Genomic DNA, 26,693 nt, shown 5'->3' on the forward strand with positions numbered 1-26,693 from the left:
TTCATCTGCTCAGCACTGGAAGGGTTCAGATCATTTTCTCAAGGTCTCGCTCTTTTCTGTGACATGATTAGACGAGAGGATTTTTCAGCATTATTTTTGAGCTAATTTGGCAGCTGATTTCCATTTGCTTGTTCAGAGAGCCTCATAGTTTTGGAGACGGTGGAGACATTAAATGTAGATACCCAAGCACAGTCAGCTGATGCTTAACGTAACCATTTGTGGCTTTAAAACCCATAACCTCGGGAACTGGGTGTAGTTCGTTGCAAATGATCTTTTCAGCTCTGGGTTCAAATTGAGCCAAGACTAATGGGCATTGCCATTGTGACTGAACAAGACAAATTCTATTTTCATTATACAGGATTATGAGATTATTACCAGTATTTTGAGGTCACATTCTGGGATTCTGTCCTTTTTTTTCCCTTGAAAAACACAAACCAGTGGTTTTACTAACAGGGTGAAAGACACTTATCTGTTGGCTGTAATGTTACGTGAAAGTACTTGGTGCAAGCTGAACCCAGTTCTCACTGGGCATATTCTGCAGCACAAAACTGTGTGTAATTCACCAGGGATATCAGAGGCCACCTGGATGGATGGATGGTGTGGGAAATCGAAAAAATCACACTGGTGTACAAGGGGGCTAAGACATGTTGGCACAGAGTAAAGGGAGCTGTATGCTACATTTGGCTTTAAGACATGTGACATGAGAATGCTTGATTCTGGCACTGGGTGGAAAAACTGTTTCATTCCTTGCACTGATAGGTACAACAACTTTTCAGTACATCCATAAAGTAAGCGAAGGGACCATTGTTGCATCCAGTATTGATCTGGCATGCAGAGCCAACCAGATGGCACATGAACAAAGGCCTACTGCATATATGTAATGGATTCCTGACGTGTTTTGTGTTTGAATCATCGATAGGGATGGAAGGGAACAAAAATACTTGCAAGAAGGCCAGTTTCTGCACTTGAAGGCTCTGTTGCAAGCAAGTTTTCAGTGTGGTTGTGCAGGAAGATTTGTTTAGCACACAGTTTGAGGAGACAGCTGTTGAACTCATCCACTAGCTGTGGAGTGCGGTACTGCCCATACAGACCAGGAAGGTCCTAGGCTTAAAACATGGTCTATGCTGAGGTAGCAGTCAGGGCAGCAAGTGGGGCTGCTACAGCTGGTGTCAGTGTCCCCGGGCTAGGGAGAGACAAAAACAGCCAAGATTCACACTTTATATTGTCCTTGCTGGAAAGCACATCTCAAGTGAAAGCAGAATTGATCTCAATTGTGATGTTCCCTCACACAGGAAGAATGCTGCTTGGGTTATGTACTGAAGCGACGGACACTGGTCCTCTGGAGCCATTCCCAACAATAATTCAATGAAAAATGATATGACTGTTATTTCAGGAGTTGAGAATGCAGCCCTTGCTCTAAGCTACGTAGGATATGAGCAGTGTGTTATTTTTGGAACTTTGAGTTAATCATTTTTTCTTGACTAATTATAGAATGTGCATTCTTGATGACCTTAGTTCAGCTAACATTTTCATCTTTTTGAATTGATTTTTCTTTAATTGATTTTTTTGTTTAGTAGTGCATTGTTTCAGAATAACGAAATTATTCCATGTGTCTGATACTTCCTTCATAAATGAAGAAAAGGTTGTGCTGTACAAAACATTCTACAAAGACACGGTTGTCTAGAATGGCTATAAATAGAAAGGAAGAAAGCTTGCATTTATATAGCGCCTTTCACGACCACCAGACGTCCCAAAGCATTTTACAGCCAATGAAGTATTTTTTGAAGTGTAGTCACTGTTGTAATGTAATACATAAAATTGTACTCATCTAAAACTCTGCTGCCTGTATCTTAACTTGCACCAAGTCGCGTTCACCCCTGTGCTTGCTGACCTACACTGGCTCCTGGTCCAACAATGCCTCAATTTTAAAATCCCCATCCCTGTTTTCAAATCCCTCCATGGCCTTGTCCCTCCCTAACTCTGTAACCTCCCTACAGCCCTATAAGCCTTCGGGATCTCTGCGCTCCTCCAATTCTGGCCTGTTGTGCATCTCCGATTTTGATCACTCCACCATTGGCGGCTATGCTTTCAACTGCCTTAGCCCTAAGCTCTGGAATTCCCTTCCTAAACCTCTCCACTTCTTTATCCTCCTTTTAAGATACTCCTTAAAACCCCTCCTTTAAGATGCTCCTTAAAACCTATCTCTTTGACCAAGTTCTTGGTCATCTGTCCAGATAGCTCCTTCTGTGGCTTGGTGTCAAAAATGTATTTTATTGATAACGCTCTTAACTGCAAAGCGCTAAGGGACATTTTGCTACATTAAAGCAAATATAAATGCAAGTTGCTGTTGTTGTAGATCGGCTCAGTATAGTCATATACTATGTGTTATTACCGGGATTAACATTTAGTGGCTATGAGGAAGTACATTGCGTGTGTTTGCATTTGAGTTAGCTCATCATCTTATCCATTCTGTGGTGTCCCCATAATAATTCTTTGCTATCTCTTGTCAATTTGTACAACGATATTAGAATAAATTACACTTGAAAAACTCTCATATAAGCAACAAGAAAAAAAGGACTTGCATTTATACAGCACTTTTCACAATCTCAGGATGTCCCAAAGCACTTTACAGCCAAAGTAGTACTTTCAAAGTAAAAACAGAAAATTCTGAAAACACTCAGCAGGTCAGGCAGCATCTGTGGAGAGAGAAACAGAGTTAACATTTCAGGTTGATGACCTTTATCAGAACTGGAAGATGTTAGAGATTTAGCAGTTTATAAGCAAGTACAGGGGCAGGGAAAGGGTGGGGGGAGGGTTGGAAAGAACAAAAGGGAAGGTCTGTGATAGGGTGGAGAGCAGGAGCGATTAAATGACAAAAGGGATGATGGTGCAAGTCAAAAGGGAGTGGTAATGGGACAATAAAGAAACAAAAGATGGGTCAAAAGGAGGTGTAAATGGAACCATTACCAGCACCCGCTGCCTGAGAAAATGGTGCAGTGGTTTTGCTTTTGTATTGTATTACAAAAGGATTGGAGTATGATATAATTGGGATTACGGAGACATGGCTCCAGGGTGACCAAGGCTGGGAATTCAACATCCAGGGGTATTCAGTATTCAGGAAGGACAGGCAAAAAGGAAAAGGAGGTGGGGTAGTATTGCTGGTTAAAGAGGAAATTAACACAATAGTAAGGAAGGATATTAGCTCTGATGATGTGGAATCTGTATGGGTAGAGCTGAGAAATACCATGGGGCAGAAAATGTTGGTGGGAGTTGTATACAGACCCCCAAACAGTAATGCTGAGGTTGGGGATGGCATTAAACGGGAAATTAGAGATGCGTGCAGTAAGGGCACAGCAGTTATCATGGGTGACTTTAATCTACATATAGATTGGGCTAACCAAATAAGTAACAATACTCTGGAGGAGGAATTCCTAAAGTGTATATGGGATGGTTTCCTGGACCAATATGTCGAGGAACCAACTAGAAATCAGGCCATCTTAGACTTGGTATTATGTAATGAGAAAGGATTACAGGAAACTTTGTGATATCCGGCACCGACGGGACCGGCGTGTTGGCGATCTATCAAAACTGCCGGACATACAAAGTTAATGTTGAAGCATACGGAGGTTTTCATCTCCGTATCTGACAACAAACACTGTTGCTTAGCAACAGCTTCTAAAGAGTCGGCTGCAGCTGCAAGCGTCTGTAGCTGAAGCTGTTGCTATAGCTACAGACCTTGCAGTGGCTGACTGGGGGAAAAAAAAGAACGAGATCCAAAAAAACTTACAGAAAACGGCTCCTGATTTTTGCCGTTAGATCGAGTATTCCGGACATACAACCTCCGGATAAACCAAAGTTTCCTGTAATTAGCAATCTTGTTGTGCGAGGCCCCTTGGGGAGGAGCAATCATAATATGATAGAATTCTTCATTAAGATGGAGAGTGAAGTAGTTGACTCGGAGACTAGGGTCCTGAATTTAAATAAAGGAAACTACGAAGGTATGAGGCACGAGTTGGCTAGGATGGATTGGGGGAACGTCACTTAAAGGGTTGACGGTGGATAGGCAATGGCAAACATTTAAAGATCGCATGGATGATCTACAGAATTTGTTCATCCCTGTTTGGCATAATAATAAAACAAAAGAGGTGACTCAACCGTGGCTAACGAGGGAAATTAGGGATAGCATAAGCTCCAAGGAGAGGACATATAAATTGGCCAGAAAAAGCAGCAAACCTGAGGTTTGGGAGCAGTTTAAGATTCAGCAAAGGAGGACAAAGGGATTAATTAAGAGGGGGAAAATAGAATATGAGTGTAAGCTTGCAGGGAACATAAAAACTGACTGTAAAAGCTTCTATAGATATGTGAAGAGAAAAAGATTGGTGAAGTCAAGCGTAGGTCCCTTGCAGTCAGAATCAGGGGAATTTATAATGGGGAACAAAGAAATGGCTGACCAGTTAAATACATACTTTGGTTCTGTCTTCACAAAGGAGGACACAAATAACCTCCCAGAGATGTCGGGGAACATAGGGTCTAATGAGAGGGTGGAACTGAATGAAATCAGTGTTTGTAGGGAAATGGTGTTAGGGAAATTGATGGAATTGAAGGCCAATAAATCCCCAGGGCCTGATAATCTACATCCTAGGGTACTTAAGGAAGTGGCCCTAGAAATAGTAGATGCATTGCTGGTCATCTTCCAAAATTCTATAGACTCGGGCACAGTTCCCATGGATTGGAGGGTAGCTACTGTAACCCCACTATTTAAAAAAGGTGCTAGAGAGAAAACGGGGAATTATAGACTGGTAAGCCTGACATTGGTAGTGGGGAAAATGCTAGAGTCCATTATAAAAGATGTAATAGCAGAGCACTTGGAAAACAGTGACAGGATTGGACAAAGTCAACATGGATTTACTAAAGGTAAATCGTGCTTGACTAATCTACTGGAATTTTTTGAGGATGTAATAGATAAGGGAAAACCAGTGGATGTGGTGTATTTGGACTTTCAGAAGGCTTTCGATAAGGTCCCGCATAAGAGATTAGCGTGTAAAATTAAAGCACATGGGATTGGGGGTAAGGTACTGACTTGGATAGAGAACTGGTTGGCAGACAGGAAGCAAAGAGTTGGAATAAATGGCTCTTTTTCCGAGTGGCAGGCAGTGACTAGTGGGGTACCGCAGGGATCGGTCCTTGGACCCCAGCTATTCACAATATACATTAATGATCTAGACGCGGGAACTAGATGTAATATCTCCAAGTTTGCAGACGACACAAAGCTGGGTGGGCGTGTGTGCTGTGAGGGGGATGCAGAGAAACTCCAGTATGATTTGGACAGGTTGGGTGATTGGGCAGCTGCATGGCAGATGCAGTATAATGTGGATAAATGCGAGGTTATCCACTTTGGTGGCAAAAACAGGAAGGCAGATTATTATCTGAACGGTAATAGATTGGGAGAAGGGGAAGTGTAATGAGACCTGGGTGTCCTTGTGCACCAGTCGCTGAAGGTAAGCAGGCAGGTGCAGCAGGCAGTTAAGAAGGCAAATGGCATGTTGGCCTTCATAGCGAGAGGATTCGAGTACAGGAGCAAGGATGTCTTGCTGCAGCTGTACAGGGCCTTGGTGAGACCACACCTTGAGTATTGTGTGCAGTTTTGGTTGCCTTATCTGAGGAAGGATGTTCTTGCCATGGAGGGAGTGCAGCGAAGATTCACCAGACTGATACCTGGGATGGCAGGAATGACTTATGAGGAGAGATTGGGTCGATTGGGCTTATATTTGCTGGAGTTCAGAAGAATGAGAGGGGATCTCATTGAAACTTATAAAATTCTAACAGGACTAGACAGACTAGATGCAGGAAGGATGTTCCCGATGGCGGCGGAGTCCAGAACCAGGGGTCTAAGGATAAGGGGTAAGCCATTTAGGACTGAGATGAGGAGGAACTTCTTCACCCAGAGAGTGGTGAACCTGTGGAATTCTTTACCACAGAAGGCAGTGGAGGCCAATTCATTAAATATATTCAAGAAGAAGTTAGATATATTTCTTAAAGCTAAAGGGATCAAGGGATATGAGGAGAAAGCAGGGACAGGGTACTGAATTTGGATGGTCAGCCATGATCTCATTAAATGGTGGAGCAGGCTCAAGGGGCCGAATGGCCCACTCCTGCTCCTATCTTCTATGTATAAGTGTAAAGAAGTCTTACTGCAATTATATAGGGCTCTGGTGAGACCACACCTGGAGTATTATGTACAGTTTTGGTCTCGTTACCTAAGGAAGGATATACTTGCCTTAGAGGGAGTGCAACAAATGTTCACTAGAATAATTCCTGGGATGGGGCGGGGGGATTGTCCTATGAGGAGAGACTGAGGAGACTAGGCCTATATTTCCTAGAATTTAGAAGAATGAGAGGTGATCTCATTGAAACATATAAAATTCTTATAGGGCTTGACATTGTAGATGCTGGGAGGATGTTTCCCCTGGCTGGGGAGTCTAGAACTAGGGGTCACAGTCTCAGAATAAGGGGTCAGCCATTTAGGACTGACATGAGAAATTTCTTAAGGGTTGTGAATCTTTTGAATTCTCTACAGAAGGCTGTGGAGGCCAATTCACTGAATATATTTAAGAAGCAGATAGATAGATTTCTAGACGCAAAAGGCGTCAAGGGGTATGGGGAGAGAGCGGGAATATGGTATTGAGATAGAGGATCAGCCATGATCATATGAATGGCGGAGCAGGTTCGAAGGGCCGAATGGCCTACTCCTGCTCCTATTTTTCTATGTTTCTACCCCAGAGGGCTGTGGATGCTCAGTCATTGAGCAGATTCACGACAGAGATCGATAGATTTTTGGATTTTAAGGGAATCGAGGGATGTGGGGATAGTGCGGAAAGGTAGAGTTGAGGTGTTCTGATGAACTCATTGTTAAGTCTAGAAGGTTGTAAAGTGTCTAATCAAAAGATGAGGTGCTGTTCCTCATGCTTACGTTGAGCTTCATTGGAACAGTGTAGGAGGCCGAGGCCAGAGTGGGTGTAGGATGGAGAATTAAAGTGGCAAGCAACCGGAAGCTGAGAGTCACACTTGCAAACTGAACGGAGGTGTTCAGCAAATCGATCACCCAATCTGCTTTTGTTTTCCCAATGTAGAGGAGACCGCATCATACTTTTAAAGTGTAGTCACTGTTGTAATGTAGGAAGCGCGGCAGCCAACTTGCACACAGCAAGGTCCCACCAACAACAATGAGTTAAATAACCAGATCATCTGTTTCTGATATTGATTGAGAGATTAAATGTTGGCCAGGACTTCTGTTCTTTGAATAGTGCCATGGGATCTTTTCCATTCACCTGAGAGGGCAGACTGGACTTTGGTTTAACGTCTCATCTGAAAGATGGCACCTTCGACAATGCAGCACTCCCCCAGTACTGCACTGGAGTGATAGCCTAGATTATGTGCTCAGGTCTTTGGAGTGGGGCTTGAACCCACAAACTTCTGACTCAGATGAGAGTGCTACCCACTGTGCCAAAGCTGACACCTCCTTGTGCAACTGTTCTGACATCCTCTCTGATGGAATGGATCTCATTACTTTAAGATGAGTTCAACTCTCAGTTTCCTAGATGTTTGAAGGATGCAGTCAGATCACAAGAACCATCACAGCCCAGTTTGATTGTGTCTTCACCCGACACCCACACACTTGTGGGAAACCCTAGCTGATCTATCTTTCTCTAGTCCAACTGGACTGGAACTATTCATAATGCCTGCAGGATTTTAGCTGAGATCGGCAAACCAGGGTGAAATCTGGGGCATTATGGCTTGTTTTGCTGAGATACCTGCTGGAGAAATTCATGGAAACACCAGGTGAGCATAGAGTGTTTTGATATGTCATTCTCTGTGATTTGTTACGATTGTCTTAGTTTACTGTTGTCACAACAGGGCATTGAAAAGGATTAGGATGTGACCAGTGCCTTAATACTAGGAGGTTTTCTTGTCGATCACTAACGTCATTGATGAAAATGTAACCTTTCTGCAATAACATACAATACCTTTCTCTCCAGAGTGCTCTAAAATTGCCCAGTTGTTGTCCCGTGCAGATCGTAATGTTGGTAACAGTCTCCAAGATAAACTAAATCGAATATGCCTTTGTTTGTGATAATAAAGCAGCCATTCTGACTTAGTCCCATGGGTCACCGCTTAGTATAGATTTCACTCTGTAGCAATGGTGACAGCAATGAATATTTTTTCTTCTTCCCTCACTCTGTATATTTGGTTGAACAGGCTCAGTGTTTTACCTTTATCTGGGTGAGGGATTTGTGATGTAAGTCCGTCCATTGGCAGTTCTATCTTTATTGGTCCCTTGTGCATCCCTGATTTTCAGCGTTCTACCATTGGCAGCTGTGCCTTCAGCTGCCTAGGCCCTAAGCTCTGGAATTTCCTCCCTAAACCGCCCCCCCTCCCTCTCCTCCTTTAAGACACACCTTAAAACCTACCTCTTTGACCAAGCTTTTGGTCACCTGCCTTAATATCTCCTTAAGCGGATCGATGTCAAATTTTGTTTGCTAACTGCTCCTGTGAAGCGCCTTGGGACGTTTCACTACGTTAAAGGTGCTATATAAATGCAAGTTCTTGTGTCTACTGTATTGGATAGAAGCAGAGTTGGATTTGAATAATAATTAATTCTGACCATTTACTTGTACAGCGAGCCTGTGTGTGAAGGTCAGAATTTTTGAAAGAGTGCTGTTAACACTAAGTTAACAGGTAGTCTCGCTTAGTGATTGCTGCTGTGGCTCAGGGTGGCACTGTGTAGATTTGCACTGTGCGACGTAGTTAGGAGCTGCCAAGCAGAGGTCCGTCACCTTCCCACGGGAAGGGAAGGAAATTCAGAGGAAAGAATCACTTCCCATCACACACTCCTTGGGTCTGGTTTCAGAGCAGCATTGAACAAAGCTTGGAAAGAAGTCAACAGCAGATGGTTCAAAGCGACCAAGAAACAGGGGAGAAAATAACTTAAATGGACAGAGGTTCACCCTTTTTTAATCCATTCTCTTCCCTCCTCTGCTAAACTCACTGTCCTTTTTTTAAAATTAAACTCACTGTCCTTGCTGGTTTACAATTCAAAGGGCATCAGTAGTCCTCCAGCACAGCCACTGTGGCCGTTTTTTGTGCGTGAGCCTAGATTGAGAGTTTACAAGCTATTTGACCATTGAGGGCATTGCAACTGAGCCTGTTCCTGGACAGCAAGCCTCCATTGTTTGATTATCGTCTACTTCCATGTAGAGAGCGATCCATGTGTAAGACGATCACCACCCCACACTCCAGCCTAAAATCCTGGAAAAAATAATTACCGGCGTATAAGCCAACTCGGAGTGGGTAATTTGATTTAATTCACAGTGGCTGTTTCACATGCAGTCATTGCAGTGTGCATGTGGGGAGCCGGAGAGAGGAGAGTGGGAGACCAGGAGAGAGAGAGAGCAGAGTGGGGGACCAGGAGAGAGAGCGAGTGGGAGACCAGGAGAGAGAGAGAGAGAGAGAGTGGGGGACCAGGAGAGAGAGAGAGTGGGAGACCAGGAGAGAGAGAGAGGAGAGTGGGAGACCAGGAGAGAGAGAGAGTGGGAGACCAGGAGAGAGAGAGAGAGCAGAGTGGGGGACCAGGAGAGAGAGAGAGTGGGAGACCAGGAGAGAGAGAGGAGAGTGGGGGACCAGGAGAGAGAGAGAGTGGGAGACCAGGAGAGAGAGAGAGAGAGAGTGGGGGACCAGGAGAGAGAGAGAGTGGGAGACCAGGAGAGAGAGAGAGAGCAGAGTGGGGGACCAGGAGAGAGGAGAGTGGGAGACCAGGAGAGAGAGAGAGCAGAGTGGGGGACCAGGAGAGAGAGAGAGTGGGAGACCAGGAGAGAGAGAGAGTGGGAGACCAGGAGAGAGAGAGAGCAGAGTGGGAGACCAGGAGAGAGGAGAGTGGGAGACCAGGAGAGAGAGAGAGGAGAGTGGGAGACCAGGAGAGAGAGAGAGTGGGAGACCAGGAGAGAGAGAGAGCAGCGTGGGGGACCAGGAGAGAGAGAGAGTGGGAGACCAGGAGAGAGAGAGAGAGTGGGGGACCAGGAGAGAGGAGAGCGGGGTCCAGGAGAGAGGAGAGTGGGAGACCAGGAGAGAGAGAGAGGAGAGTGGGGGACCAGGAGAGAGGAGAGCGGGGGACCAGGAGAGAGGAGAGTGGGAGACCAGGAGAGAGAGAGAGGAGAGTGGGAGACCAGGAGAGAGAGAGAGTGGGAGACCAGGAGAGAGAGAGAGCAGAGTGGGGGACCAGGAGAGAGGAGAGTGGGAGACCAGGAGAGAGAGAGAGAGAGAGAGAGTGGGGGACCAGGAGAGAGGAGAGTGGGGGACCAGGAGAGAGGAGAGCGGGGGACCGGGAGAGAGGAGAGCGGGGGACCGGGAGAGAGGAGAGCGGGGGACCGGGAGAGAGGAGAGCGGGGGACCGGGAGAGAGGAGAGCGGGGGACCGGGAGAGGGAGCGAGAGCGGGGGACCGGGAGAGAGGAGAGCGGGGGACCAGGAGAGAGGAGAGCGGGGGACCGGGAGAGAGGAGAGCGGGGGACCGGGAGAGAGGAGAGCGGGGGACCGGGAGAGGGGAGAGCGGGGGACCGGGAGAGGGGAGAGCGGGGGACCGGGAGAGGGGAGAGCGGGGGACCGGGAGAGGGGAGAGCGGGGGACCGGGAGAGGGGAGAGCGGGGGACCGGGAGAGGGGAGAGCGGGGGACCGGGAGAGGGGAGAGCGGGGGACCGGGAGAGGGGAGAGCGGGGGACCGGGAGAGGGGAGAGCGGGGGACCGGGAGAGGGGAGAGCGGGGGACCGGGAGAGGGGAGAGCGGGGGACCGGGAGAGGGGAGAGCGGGGGACCGGGAGAGGGGAGAGCGGGGGACCGGGAGAGGGGAGAGCGGGGGACCGGGAGAGGGGAGAGCGGGGGACCGGGAGAGGGGAGAGCGGGGGACCGGGAGCGAGGAGAGCGGGGGACCGGGAGCGAGGAGAGCGGGGGACCGGGAGCGAGGAGAGCGGGGGACCGGGAGCGAGGAGAGCGGGGGACCGGGAGCGAGGAGAGCGGGGGACCGGGAGAGAGGAGAGCGGGGGACCGGGAGAGAGGAGAGCGGGGGACCGGGAGAGAGGAGAGCGGGGGACCGGGAGAGAGGAGAGCGGGGGACCGGGAGAGAGGAGAGCGGGGGACCGGGAGAGAGGAGAGCGGGGGACCGGGAGAGAGGAGAGCGGGGGACCGGGAGAGAGGAGAGCGGGGGACCGGGAGAGAGGAGAGCGGGGGACCGGGAGAGAGGAGAGCGGGGGACCGGGAGAGAGGAGAGCGGGGGACCGGGAGAGAGGAGAGCGGGGGACCGGGAGAGAGGAGAGCGGGGGACCGGGAGAGAGGAGAGCGGGGGACCGGGAGAGAGGAGAGCGGGGGACCGGGAGAGAGGAGAGCGGGGGACCGGGAGAGAGGAGAGCGGGGGACCGGGAGAGAGGAGAGCGGGGGACCGGGAGAGAGGAGAGCGGGGGACCGGGAGAGAGGAGAGCGGGGGACCGGGAGAGAGGAGAGCGGGGGACCGGGAGAGAGGAGAGCGGGGGACCGGGAGAGAGGAGAGCGGGGGACCGGGAGAGAGGAGAGCGGGGGACCGGGAGAGAGGAGAGCGGGGGACCGGGAGAGAGGAGAGCGGGGGACCGGGAGAGAGGAGAGGGGGGGACCGGGAGAGCGGGGGACCGGGAGAGGGAGCGAGAGCGGGAGACCGGGGGCGGGGGAGAGAGAACGGGAGAGAGAGAGCGAGACCGGGAGAGAGAGAGAGCGGGAGAGAGAGCGGGAGCGGGGGACCGGGAGAGGGAGCGAGAGCGGGAGACCGGGGGAGGGAGAGAGACCGAGGGAGAGCGGGAGAGAGAGCGGGGGAGAGAGAGCGGGAGCCCGGGAGAGGGAGAGAGAGAACGGGAGAGAGAGAGCGAGACCGGGAGAGAGAGAGAGCGGGGGACCGGGAGAGGGAGCGAGAGCGGGAGACCGGGGGAGGGAGAGAGAGCGGGAGAGAGAGAGCGGGAGACTGGGAGGGGGAGAGAGAGAACGGGAGAGAGAGCGGGAGACCGGGAGAGAGAGCGAGAGCGGGAGACCGGGAGAGAGAGGAGAGGGGGAGACCGGGAGAGAGAGAGGAGAGGGGGAGACCGGGAGAGAGAGAGAGAGAGGAGAGGGGGAGACCGGGAGAGAGAGAGAGAGAGGAGAGGGGGAGACCGGGAGAGAGGGAGGAGAGGGGGAGACCGGGAGAGAGAGAGGAGAGGGGGAGACCGGGAGAGAGAGAGAGGAGAGGGAGAGTGGGAGACCGGGAGAGAGAGAGAGAGGAGAGTGGGAGACCGGGAGAGAGAGAGAGAGGAGAGGGGGAGACCGGGAGAGAGAGAGAGAGGAGAGGGGGAGACCGGGAGAGAGAGAGAGAGAGGAGAGGGGGAGACCGGGAGAGAGAGGAGAGGGGGAGACCGGGAGAGAGAGAGGAGAGGGGGAGACCGGGAGAGAGAGAGGAGAGGGGGAGACCGGGGGAGAGAGAGAGAGGAGAGGGGGAGACCGGGGGAGAGCGAGAGAGGAGAGGGGGAGAGCGAGAGGAGAGGGGAGACCGGGGGAGGGAGAGGGGAGACTGGGGAGGAGAAGGGGAGACCGGGGGAGAGCGAGAGGAGAGGGGGAGACCGGGGGAGAGCGAGAGGAGAGGGGGAGACCGGGGGAGAGCGAGAGGAGAGGGGGAGACCGGGGGAGAGCGAGAGGAGAGGGGGAGACCGGGGGAGAGCGAGAGGAGAGGGGGAGACCGAGGGAGAGCGAGAGGAGAGGGGGAGACCGGGGGGGGAGAGGGAAGGGAGAGAGAGGGGGGGAGAGGGAAGGGAGAGAGAGGGGGAGAGCGGGAGACCGGGAGAGAGAGAGGGGGCGAGAGAGAGAGAGAGAGGGGGAGACCGGGAGATCCTAAAAGTCTTCAACTTGGTTCTGAGTGTCGGTTACTTCCCTGATATCTGGAACAAAGGACTCATAACGCCCATATACAAAAGTGGGGACAAAGTCGACCCAAATAACTATCGAGGCATCTGTGTAAACAGTAACCCGGGGAAGGTATTCTATAGTATCATAAACAAAAGACTTATAAACTTCCTTGAGGAGCACAATGTCTTGAGTAAAAGCCAAATTGGATTCCTGCCAAACTATAGAACATCAGATCATATCTTCACCCTACAGACCCTAATTGACAAACACGTTCATCAAAACAAAAGCAAAATCTACGCATGCTTTATAGATTTCCAGAAGGCTTTCGATTCCATCTGGCACGGCGGTTTATTCCTGAAACTTATTGAAAGCGGGGTAGGGGGAAAAACACATGATGTAATTAAATCAATGTATACAAACAACAAATGTGCAGTTAAAATTGGGGACAAACAAACAAAATACTTCCCACCGGGGCGGGGGGTGACGCAGGACTCGCCCATCTCACCGACACTCTTTAATATTTACATAAATGAATTGGCAAAACTACTTGAACAATCTACAGCACCCGGCCTCACCCTATATGAATCCAAGGTTAAATTCCTCCTCTACGCAGATGACCTGGTTCTGCTGTCACCAACTAAGGAGGGTCTACAGCAGAACCTGGATCTGCTGGAGTCGTTCTGCCAGACCTGGGCCCTGACAATAAATCCCCAAAAAACCAAAGTCCCTGTGTTCCAGCAAAGATCCAGACATCAGGGACCCAAAATAAATTTCACACTAGGAACAACCAAAATTGAACAAACCACTAAATACACATACTTTGGCTTAAAAATCAGTTCTACGGGGAATTTTCATCTGGCTGTGAACGAACTGAAAGAGAAAGCAAGAAGGGCTTTCTATGCCATTAAAAAATCAATCCAAATAGAAATCCCAATTAGCATTTGGCTCAAAATGTTCAAATCAGTAATTGAACCAATTGCACTCTATGGCAGTGAGGTGTGGGGACCGCTAACACAACAAGAATTTGCAAAATGGGACAAACACCCAATTGAGATCCTACATGCAGAATTCTGTAAAAGTATCCTCCGGACTCAAAGGAAAACCGTAAACAATGCATGCAGGGCAGAACTAGGCCAATATCCATTAATAATCACTATCCAAAAAAGAGCCACCAAATTTTGGAAACACCTAGAAATGAGCAACCCCCAATGCTATCATTACGAAACCCTGAAATGCCAAGAGAGGACCATAAAGAAGAATACCCTCAGTGAACTAGTCCTGGGACTCAGTGAAGTAACCACTAACACTACTAACAATAACCAGCCCCAGGACAGTGACAGCGTAACACAAAGAATTCGACCCAACACAATCATCGCTAAGCAAAAGGAAAAATATCTGTCATATTGGGCAGAAACAACAAAAACCCAAAGCAAACTCAATTGCTACTTGGCCCTAAACAGACAATACAACATGGCTGATTACCTGACCAGGGTAAAGGATAGCAAACTGAGAAAAACCTTGACAATGTACAGACTTAGTGAACATAGCCTGGCGATCAAAAAAGGTAGACACAGGCAGACCCGGCTACCAAGAGAGGACAGGATATGCTCTCACTGCAGTCAGGGAGTGGTGGAGACAGAGATGCACTTCCTCACAGCTTGTAGAAAATATCAGGGCATAAGGGAGAATTTCTACCCAAAATTCACAAAAATATGCCCGGAATTCAGAAATTTGAATGACGACCAAAAACTCCCATACCTACTAGGGGAACAGAGAAATTGTATAACCTTAGCGGCACACTATGTTACAGCTTGCCATAAACAGAGGGACAACCACTAAATATAAGAAAAGAGTATATACAAATTATATGAATGTATATTTATACACTCAGGGATATATCTGTTTATACACTGTATGGATAGATCTGTATTTTTGTGTACAACCATGAATGTTTTTCGATGCTTTGGCAACATAAGATGTACCTTGTATGCCAATAAAGCGATTTGAATTGAATTGAATTGAAAAAATTGAGGGGAGGGGGAGAGAGAGAGGGTGGGAGAGAGGGAGAGAGGGAGAGGGAGAGAAGGATACAGGGATATATCTGTTTATACACTGTATGGCTAGATCTGCGTTTATGTGTTCAACTATACATGTTTTTCGGTGCTTTGGCAACATAAGATGTACCTTGTCATGCCAATAAAGCAAATTGAATTGAATTGAGAGAGGGGAGAGCGGGAGAGAGAGGGGGAGAGGGGGGAGGGGGAGGGAGGGGGGGAGCGGGAGAGTGGAGAGCAGGAGAGGGTGAGGGGGGGGGAGGGGGGAAGAGCGGGGAGAGCGGGAGAGGAGAGGGGGAGAGCGGGAGAGGAGAGGGGGAGAGTGAGAGGGGGAGAGAGGGGGAGAGGAGAGGGGGAGAGTGAGAGGGGGAGAGAGGGAGAGGGAGAGAAGAGAATGGGAGAGCGGGAGAGAGAGAGCGGGGAGGGAGAGCGGGAGAGAAAGGGGGAGAGAGGGAGAAAGGGGGAGACCGGGAGAGAGAGAGGGGGTGTGCGGGAGACCGGGAGAGAGAGAGGGGGTGTGCGGGAGAGAGAGAGGGGGGCGAGCGGGAGAGAGAGAGAGGGGGCGAGCGGGAGAGAGAGAGGGGGCGAGCGGGGAGAGAGAGAGGGGGCGAGCGGGAGAGAGAGAGGGGGCGAGCGGGAGAGAGAGAGGGGGCGAGCGGGAGAGAGAGAGGGGGCGAGCGGGAGAGAGAGAGGGGGCGAGCGGGAGAGAGAGAGGGGGCGAGCGGGGGAGAGAGAGAGGGGGCGAGCGGGGGAGAGAGAGAGGGGGCGAGAGAGAGAGAGAGAGAGAGAGAGAGAGGGGGCGAGAGAGAGAGAGAGAGGGGGCGAGAGAGAGAGAGGGGGCGAGCGAGAGAGAGAGAGGGGGCGAGCGGGAGAGAGAGAGAGGGGGGGCGAGCGGCAGAGAGAGGGGGAGAGCGGGAGACCGGGGGAGAGCGGGAGACCGGGAGAGAGAGGGGGAGAGCGGGAGAGGGAGAGAGACCGGGAGAGGGGGAGAGCGGGAGAGGGAGAGAGACCGGGAGAGGGGGGAGACCGGGGAGAGAGAGGGGGAGAGATGGAGACCGGGGGAGAGAGAGAGAGGGGGAGAGTGGGAGACCGGAAGAGAGAGGAGAGGAGAGCGGGAGAGAGAGTGTGGGAGAGCGGGAGACAGAGAGCGGGAGACCGGGAGAGAGAATGTGGGAGAGAGAGGAGAGTGGGAGACCGGGAGAGAGGAGAGTGGGAGTCCGGGAGAGAGAGAGAGAGAGAGTGGGAGACCAGGAGAGAGAGAGAGAAAGTGGGAGACCGGGAGACAGAGAGAGGAGAGTGGGAGACCAGGAGAGAGAGAGAGAGAGAGGAGTCAGCTGTATCCAAATCTAGAATCTCATAGAGTCATAGAGTAATACAGCACAGATAGAGGCCCTTCGGCCCATCGTGTCCGCGCCGGCCATCAAGCCCTGTCTAATCTAATTCCATATTCCAGCATTTGGTCCGTAGCCTTGTATGCTATGGCATTTCAAGTGCTCATCCAAATGCATCTTAAATGTTGTGAGAGTTCCTGCCTCCACAACCCTTTCAGGCAGTATGTTCCAGACTCCAACCACCCTCTGGGTGAAAAAGTTCTTTCTCAAATCCCCTCTAAACCTCCCGCCCTTTACCTTGAATCTATGCCCCCTAGTTATTGACCCCTCTACTAAGGGAAAAAGCTCCTCAGCATCCATCCTACCTATGCCCCTCATAATTTTGTACACCTCAATCATGTCCCTCCTCTGCTCCAAGGAAAACAAACCCAATCTGCCCAGTCTCTCTTCATAGCTGAAGCGCTCCAGCCCTGGTAACATCCTGGTGAACCTCCTCTGCACCCTCTCTAACGCGATCACATCCTTCCTGTAGTGTGGCGACCAGAACTGCACACAGTATTCCAGCTGTGGCCTAACCAGTGTTTTATACAGCTCCATCATAACCTCCTTGCTCTTATATTCAATGCTTATTCAATGCCTCGGCTAATGAAAGCAAGTATCCCATATGCCTTTTTTACCACCTTATCCACCTGTTCCGCCGCCTTCAGGGATCTGTGTACTTGCACACCCAGATCCCTCTGACCCTCCGTCTTGCCTAGGGTCTTTCCATTCATTGTGTATTCCTTTGCCTTGTTAGTCCCCCCAAAGTGCATCACCTCGCACTTTTCCGGGTTAAATTCCATTTGCCACTGTTCCGCCCATCTGACCAACCCATCTATATCGTCCTGCAGACTGAGGCTACCCTCCTCACTATTTACCACCCTACCAATTTTTGTATCATCCGCGAACTTACTGATCATACCCTTTACATTCATATCCAAGTCATTAATGTAGACCACAAACAGCAAGGGACCCAGCACCGATCCCTGTGGTACCCCACTGGCCACAGGCTTCCAGTCACAAAAACAACCTTCGACCATCACCCTCTGCCTTCTGCCACTAAGCCAGTTTTGTATCCAATGTGCCAAGGCACCCTGGATTCCATGGGCTCTTACCTTCTTGACCAGCCTCCTGTGCGGGACTTTATCGAAGGCCTTACTGAAATCCATGTATACCACATCCACTGCGTTACCCTCATCCACACACCTAGTCACCCCCTCAAAAAATTCAATCAAATTAGTCAGACAAGATCTTCCCTTGACAAAGCCATGTTGACTATCCCTGATTAATCCTTGCCTCTCCAAGTGGAGACAAACTTTGTCCCTCAGGACTTTTTCCAATAATTTTCCTACCACTGATGTTAGGCTCACTGGCCTGTAGTTCCCTGGTTTTTCCCTACTACCCTTCTTGAATAATGGTACTACATTAGCGGTTCTCCAGTCCCCTGGCACATCCCCTGTGGCCAGAGAGGTCCTGAATATATGTGTTAGAGCCCCTGCAATCTCCTCCTTTGCCTCACACAGCAGCCTGGGATACATTTCATCCGGGCCTGGGGATTTATCCATTTTTAGGCCAGCTAAAACCGCCAATACCTCCTCCCTCTCGATGTTAATATGTTCGAGCATATCACAGTCCCCCCGCCCTATTTCTATGTCTACATCGTCCTTCTCCATAGTGAAAACAGATGCAAAAAATTCATTTAGAACCCCTCCTACATCTTCCGGCTCCACACACAGATTGCCACTTTTATCCCTAATGGGCCCTATTTTTTCCCTAGTTATCCTCTTACCCTTAATATACTTATAAAACATCTTCGGATTTTCCTTTATTTTGCTCGCCAGTGTTATTTCATGGCCCCTCCTTGATCTCCTCATTTCTTTTTTAAGTATCCCCCTGCACTTTGTGTACTGCTCTAGGGCTTCCTCCGTCTTTAGCCTTTTGTATCTACCAAAAGCCCTCCTTTTTTTCCTAATCCATTCTCGTATATCCCCTGACATCCACGGTTCCCTGTGGTTTTTGGAACCACTCTTGACCTTTACGGGAACATGTTGCCATTGTATGATCTCAATCTCCCTTCTGAAAGCCTCCCATTGCTCCGATGCGGATTTTCCTACAAGTAGCTGATCCCAGTCCATTTTGGCCAGATCCTGCCTTATCCTATTAAAATCGGCCTTCCCCCAATTTAGAACCTTTATTTCCGGCCCATCCCTGTCCTTTTCCATGACCACCTTAAATCTTACCATATTATGGTCACTATCACCAAAGTGCTCACCTACTAGCACTTTTTCCACTTGGCCGGCCACATTCCCTAGAATTAGGTCCAGTACCGCCCCCTCTCTTGTAGGACTTTCTACATGCTGGCTCAAAAAGCTCTCCTGGATGCACTTTAAGAATTCTACACCCTCTGAGCCTTTCACACTCTGACTATCCCAGTTAATATTGGGGAAGTTGAAATCCCCTATTATTATTACCCTATTATTTGCACATTTCTCTGAGATTTGCCTACATATCTGTTCCTCTATCTCCCCCTGACTGTTTGGAGGCCTATAGTACACTCCCAGCAAAGTGCTTGCCCCCTTTTTGTTTTTAAGCTCCACCCATATGGCCTCATTAGAGGACCCTGCTAATATATCATCCCTCCTTACTGCAGTAATTGACTCCTTAATTAATATTGCGACACCCCCTCCTCTTATACCCCCCCCCCCCCCCTCTGTCTCGCCTGAAGATTCTGTACCCCGGAATATTGAGCTGCCAGTCTTGCCCCTCCCTCAACCATGTCTCCGTGATAGCAACAATATCATACTCCCATGTGTTTATCAACACCTTCAGTTCATCCACCTTATTTGCAAGACTCCTTGCATTAAAATAGATGCCATCCAGCCTTGCCCTTATATATTTGCCGTCTACCAAGCTGACTTGTTTTTTTCTCTATAATTGGCAGCACATCCCCCCCCTATTTCAGCTCCCCTCTGTATCCCATCCCCCTGCCAAGTTAGTTTAAACCCCCCCCAACAGTGCTAGCAAACCTCCCCGCAAGGATATTTGTCCCGCTCTGGTTCAGGTGCAACCCGTCCGACTTGTACAAGTCCCACCTTTCCCAGAAGCAGGCCCAGTGATCCAGGAAAGTAAAACCCTCCCCCCCTACACCAACTCTTTAGCCACGCATTCATCTGCTCTATCCTCCCATTCCTATACTTACTAGCACGTGGCACTGGGAGTAATCCAGAGATTACACCCTTTGAGGTCCTGCTCTTTAATCTGTTACCTAGCTCCCTAAGTTCTTGATGCAGGACCTCATCCCTCTTTTTACCTATGTCGTTGGTACCAATGTGGACCACGACCACTGGCTGTTCACCCTCCCCCTCCAGAATGCCCTGCAGCCGCTCAGTGACATCCTTGACCCTGGCACCAGGGAGGCAACAAACCATCCTGGATTCACGTCTACGGCCACAGAAACGCCTACCTGTTCCCCTTACTATAGAATCCCCTACCACTATTGCTCTCCCACTCTTTTTCCCCCCTTCCTGGGCAGCAGGAGCACCCCCAGTGCCAGGAAGTTGGCTGCTGCTGCCTTCCCCTGGTGAGTCATCCCCCTCAACAGTATCCAAAGCGGTATACTTGTTTGAAAGGGGGATGTCCGCAGGGGTTCCCTGCACTACCTGCCTGCCTTTGTTGCTCCGCCTGATGGTCACCCCCTGTGCTGCCCTACCCTGAGGCGTGAACAACTCGCTAAACGTGCTATCCGCGAGCCTCTCAGCATCGTGCATGCTCCAAAATTCATCCACCCGCAGCTCGAGCGCCGCAATGCGGTCTACAAGTAGCTGCAGCTGGATGCATTTCCCGCACACATGGTCGTCAGGGACACTGGCAGCGTCCCTGATTTCCCACATGGAGCAAGAGGAGCAGAACACGGGTCTGAGCTCTCCTGCCATGACTTACTCCTTTAATTAATTAAAAAATTTATTCAATACCCCAGTTACAGGTATACTCTAGGGCGCTTTATTTACCAACTGTCCCCACTACACCAGAGACCAACATCTCAGTAGCTGTTTCACATACCTCCCTTTCAAATGCTACGTTGAACTCGATCATGTTATGATCGCTATTGTATAAATGCTCCCGCACAGTTAGGCTGTTAAACCAAATCTGGCTCATTACTCATTACTAAATCTAATATGGCATGACCGCTTGTTGCCTCTAGGACATATTTTGTTGTAGAAAACTATCCTGGACACACTCAAGAAATTCACTACCTTTCTGACTGGTGCTAGTCTGCTTATCCCAATCTATATAAAAGTTAAAATCCTCCATTAAAATCACTCTGCCTTTGCTACACGCTTGTCTAATCTCTGCCTTTATAAAATCTAGCACTTCACAGCTGTTACCAGGGGGCCTATACACAACTCCCACTACAGTCTTAAATCCTTTCCTATTTCTTAATTATACCCATAAAGTCTTCACAACCTGCTTACCTCTCTTTATATCCTCTCATCATTGAAGTGATTTCATCCTTAATCAATAAGGCTACTCCTCCCCCTCTGCCAGTTTCCCTATCTTTCCTGTAGACTTTATAACCTGGTATATTTAGTTCCCGGTCCTGACTGTCTTGCAGCCATGTCTCGGTAATGGCTACAATGTTATACCCTCCAATTTGAATTCATGCCTGCAGTTCATTCAATTTATTCTTTATATACTCCGTGCGTTTCTATAACGAACACTTATTTGGGCTACACACCCTTAGCCTATCCTTCAGCTCTAATGTTTTACTGACGTGTTTCTTATTTCTCTCTCCATGTTTAATCGCTTTATTATGGTTATGTTTATGTTAATGTATTACAAGCCAAATGTATGTTGAATGTTTAAATGTCTTAATCTAAATGTACACTCTTGGGAGCCGCAAGCCTACATTTCGTTGTACTGCACTTGTGCACTAACAATGACAATAAAAGTTGATTTGATTTGATTTGATCTTATAGTTTTCCCTTTACCTATAGTGCCTAAAGCACTTCTGACTGTTACTCTACTCGCTTCCTTTTTGTTTGTTTTTGAACTACTATTTGTACTACAATTTCCACCTGAACCCCTGCCCCCCCCAAAAAAATTATATGGCTTAGAATATAATTAACAGCAGGGACATTGTGAAGAAGTCAACCGCAATCAATCACTAAACATCTATTCATGCAACCCATTCTCAGAACAGTTTTAAAAGAAATTACATAGAAATTACAACACACAAACAGGTCGTTCAGCTCAACCAGTCAACGTTGGTGTTTCTCCCTAATTTCTCCTTATGTGGCTCGGTGTCAAATTTTGTTTTATAACACTCCTGTGAAGTGCATTGGGACGTTTTACAACATTAAAGGCACTATATACATACAAGTTGTTGTTATGATTATCCTCCACATGAACAGTGGGCCAAATCCCATTTCCCTGCCTTGTTCCCATATACCTCTATTCCCCTTTCCCTCAACCGCCTATTCTAAGCTATTAGATGTTGACATGGTCTCTGCTTCAGTCACTAGCTCCAGTTGTACACGCCACAGCCTCTCAACCCTCTGTGTAACAAAAAGAAATGCCTGCTCTATCCACCCCTGTTTTAGACATCTCAACCAGTGGAAAGAGTCTGTTCCTATCTACCCTGTCCCATCCTTTCATATTATTAAACACTTCTATCTATCACCCTGTAATCTCCTCTGTTCTAACAAAAGCAGCCCCAACATTTAAAGTCTACGTATTTGTATTTTCTCATACCAGACACCATCCGAGTGAATCTGCACTGTACCCTTTCTATTGCATCAACATTCTTCCTATAGTGTGACCCCAAAACTGCACACCCTACACCAACTGTGGTCTTACTATAAGGTTTTATGTAGATTCACCATTGCTTCTTGACTTTAATATTCTATATCTCTTGCCATTAAACCCAGTTTTCCATTAGAAAGAACTTGCATTTATATAAGGCCTTTTACATCCTCAGGTTGCCCTAAATTGCTTCATAGTCAATTGAATACTTTCTGTAGTGTAATCACAATGTAATGTAGGTAAATGCGACAGCCAATTTGAGCACAGCAATGCCCCACAAACTGCAATGAGATAAGTGACCAGTTAATCTCCTTTTGGTGGTGGTGGTTGACAGATGAACCTTGGCCTGGACACCGGGAGAACATCCCCTGCTTCTCTTCTATATCTACCTGAGCAGGTAGACAGTCCCGGTTTAATGTGCCACACAAAGATGACGAAGCACTCCCCTAGCGCTGGATCAGATAAATTATGTTCTCTAGTTGGGCTTAAACCCACAAGCTTCTGAGTTAGAGGCGAGGGTGTTATCATTAAAATAATTCATAGCTTATTATGGCTGTACCCACTCTAGATGGTACTTTGTTTTGTGAACCTGAACCCCGAAATTACATTTGTAGAATTGTATAGAGTTGTGATGCTGTGTTGCTACAGCAATCTGCATCTTACCTGCAGCCTATATCCTGTCCAGCACACTACTCAGAGATCATTGCCAACATCATCTGGCTTCATACATGGATTTCAAAATCCTCCTCTTTGCCTTCAATTCATTCCATGGTCTCATGCCACCCTACCTCTGTGATCTTCAGCCTGATGTCGCAGCATGCACCCTCCTGTTTTCCGGCTCTTGCTGTTTTACGTCCCTCCCTGCATCTGTTCCACCATTATTGGTGGAAACTACAGCAATGGAACCTTCAGCCACCTCCCCTTGCATCCTACCACTGTGCCTAAAGTTTGCCTTGCAATCCCTGTCTCTTGTCTTCAAAATCATCTATTTGACTGTGCTCCTAGCCTGCTCCACGTCATGCTGTCTACTGTACCTTCAGTATAGTGCCGTTGCATGAAGGGTCCTGTACAATTTTAATTCATTCACAGGACGTGGGCATCGCTGACAAGGCTAACATTTATTGCCCATCCCTAATTGCCCTTGAGAAGGTGGTGGTGAGCCGCCGCCTTCAACCGTTGCAGTTCGTGTGGTGAAGGTACTCCCACAGTGCTGTTAGGGAGGGAGTTCCAGGATTTTGACCCAGCGACGATGAAGGAACGGTGATCTACTTCCAAGTCAGGATGGTTTGTGACTTGGAGGTGATGGTGTTCCCATGCGCCTGCTGCCCTTGATCTTCTAGGTGGAAGAGGTCGCGGGTTGGGGCGGTGCTGTCAAAGAAGCCTTGACGAGTTACTGCAGTGCATCTTGTAGATGGTACACACTGCAGACATGGTGCGCTGGTGGTGGAGGAGTGAATGTTTAAAGTGGTGTATGGGGTGCCAATCAAACTTTTCTACCACACTTCATTCACCTGTGTGAAAGCCCTGTTAAAATCGGCAGGTTATTTTTTAGGAGAAATATTTGTAAAGTCCTTCAAGGGGGGCACACCCCTGAATAGAGTTGCAGTCCTTCCCTGAATATCGGTGATTTGTATCTCTGTATGCAATTCTCCTTGCATCCTTCTTTACTGAAGGTACTGGTTCCTGCACAGGTTTGATTTTACTGACACTAGTATTTCATCAAATTCTTTATGCAAGGCTAGGAAGTGAGCGTCGGCAAGCTACTTCACCGCAACCAAGCTCAATCCTGCCCTCATACAATGTCCACACAAAGCACTTTCTAGCGGGTGCTGCTAGATAGGAAAAGGAAACCTGGGTCATTTTTTCTCCCCTAGCCAAGGAAAACTGAGATACAGTAATAGCATGGACTTACAGCCGACCCACATCACAAGATAATTATAGACCAGAAAGGTCATTTGGCCCATCTTGCCTCATCCAATCAGAAAGACCCTAATGTCCTTCTGTTGTAGCATCCAATAGTTTCTTACGAAACTCCAGGACTCTCCTCTCCACCATTCTATCCAGCAGTCCATTCCATACACGATCAGTCTTTGTGTGACAGAGAACTTTGCCATCTGTCTTCAATACCTTTTACTCGTTTCAACCTGTGACCCCTTGTCCTACGCTCACAATTTAATTTAAAGTCATTTTCTGCATATACCGTTTCCGTACCTTTTAAAGATTCCCCCCTCACACAGTTCAGCTAATTCAGCACACACACTGGGAATCAAACCTGGCACTTTTTATTCTATTGCCTTGCATCCTGTTTTTTAAACAATATAATGAAATTCCCCAGCTGAAAGGTCCCCGGTGACCTGCTGACAGGAGTACAGGATGTGTAAAATCAGCCCTGAGTAGCTGTTTCAGCTCAAACAAGAAGGCCTCCTGTGTTAAAATTTGTTTGTAACCCAGGAAAATTGACAAATATAGAGAGAGAGAGAGAGATGGGTGTTTCTCAATGCTAGAGTCAGTTAGCCCTTGCACACTATTCTGTTTAAATGCTTGAAATAACTCACTGGATATGAGGCACCAGCTAACAAACCAGAGTGCGGTTTACAGAGGGTTGTTTGTGCCTTGTTACATGGGTAGGTTATGAGTGTGAGTATGTGTGAAACCTGCTGGCCTGTAAGTTTTGAATCAGCTGTTGTATGTATGCTGTGTAACCCAGGAAGCGTCCTGAGGCTCTCACTGAGTCAGTGACCCTACAGCATGTGCCATACATCCATCTTGTTTTCAGACAGAGTAATATTAGTATCTGTTATCTGACGGGGATGAATTGTAGACTGGTGACAAATTTTTGTGCGGTATTGACAGGGCTGGAATTTATGCTCTATATCAGGGATGCAGCATGCACGTTCATCTGTAATCACAGTCTCCACGCTCTCACCACTCTGCCATGCTGTCACTGTAATAACAGAGCCAGCTTGCAGCTGGCCACAAATATTTCTAGTCATAACTATGCAATCCACTGCATCTCAATTGCACCCAGTCTGATGGTTGATAAGTATCCTCAGCCGTCAGTCGGATTCAGTCATGCTACTTTGATGACACGATGGTGAGGAGCTGCACTGGATTCAGTAGCTATAAACACCTTGCTACTAATAGTCAGACACTATTTCTAACAATACAAGCAGCCCATATATCATGGACAGCAGGAGCAAACACACTGTATGTACAAGTTAGCTCCCCCCAGAGTTGCCTGCGTTAGTGAGCTGGGCAGGTTTACATTGGGTTAGCTGGCGGCACAAGATTAGCACTTCAGGAGGTGGTGATGCAACATAAACACCACCAACACCAACATAATGGCAGCTGCAGTGTTTGTGAGTCTGCCGTTGGGAAAAAGGAGCCAGATTTAGTCATGTAAATGACAGAGGCTGCCTCACAATCCCAGAACCTAACCTAAACAAATGGCAGTATAAAAAGTGAAGCAGCAGGCTAAAAAACAGATGGAATGTGCTTAGACATCAATAGTGAGCAAAGCAACAGTGTACTTAAAAATAGAGGAAATACTCAACAGGGAGCTATGGAATGCATAAGGAAGAGAAAGTGGCAAATTGACTCAATGATCTGTGAACTCTTGTTATCAGAAAGGTGGGCATGAATATAAAGTGGGATATTTTATGTCCACCTGGGTAGGGAGACAAGGCCTCCACTTAACTTTTTGTCTGAAAGACGGCAGCTTTAGCTGTTCGACACTCGCTCAGTACTGCCCTGAATTTTCAGCCTAGATTATCTGCTCACGTCCTGCTTGGGGCTTGAAGCTACAACCCTCTGACCCAAAAGCAAGAGTGATATTTCTTGACCTATTTTAAAGTAAAGAGAAGGATTGGGCTGGGCTGTGATGTTCCACCCTCCCCATCCTGACTTGCTGGTTCTCGCTGTCCAAGTTCTGACTTGGAGCAGCCAGTAAGTTGATGCACTGGGTCATTCTTAAAACTAGCTGGCAGGTTTTGTGTGGCGGGGGGTGGGGAGGTAGGAGTTAAAATTGGGGGAAAGGTTCTTGTTCAATCAGTCGCTTGCTGGCCACAAAATTATATGATTCGGAACTGAGCATTCAGCGCTAATAAAGCTTTTCTGTGGTGCTTTTCCTATTTGTTTTAAGGGTCCTGTGGAATTCAGCCATTTGAGAGTGTGGGCAAGGTGTCTGCACCTCAGCTTTAATCAAAGCCACTGGAGTAGCCAGCCCTTGGGAATTGGGGGAGAGCTTCCGCAGGGTGACTCCTCCTCTAATTTACTTTCCCTTTCCCTGTTGTGCATTCGGTGTACCAATACACCTCCACGCTGGCTAACTTCTCACTCCGACTGGAATATTTCCCAAATTGCAAATAGTTAAATAGTTTTTAATTGCTGAAGACTATAGACACCGTTAACATCCATGTTTTATTCATGGAAAGGATAATACATGAGAGAAAGTAAGGAATTAAGTATGCACTTAGTGGGAAGTCATTGAACGGTGTGGATGAACAGACAGACCTATGGGCTCAAA

The sequence above is a fragment of the Somniosus microcephalus genome, chromosome 3 (genome assembly GCF_052327205.1).
Source record: "Somniosus microcephalus isolate GS21.2 chromosome 3, FLI_Smic_1.0, whole genome shotgun sequence".
Classification (NCBI taxonomy): domain Eukaryota; kingdom Metazoa; phylum Chordata; class Chondrichthyes; order Squaliformes; family Somniosidae; genus Somniosus; species Somniosus microcephalus.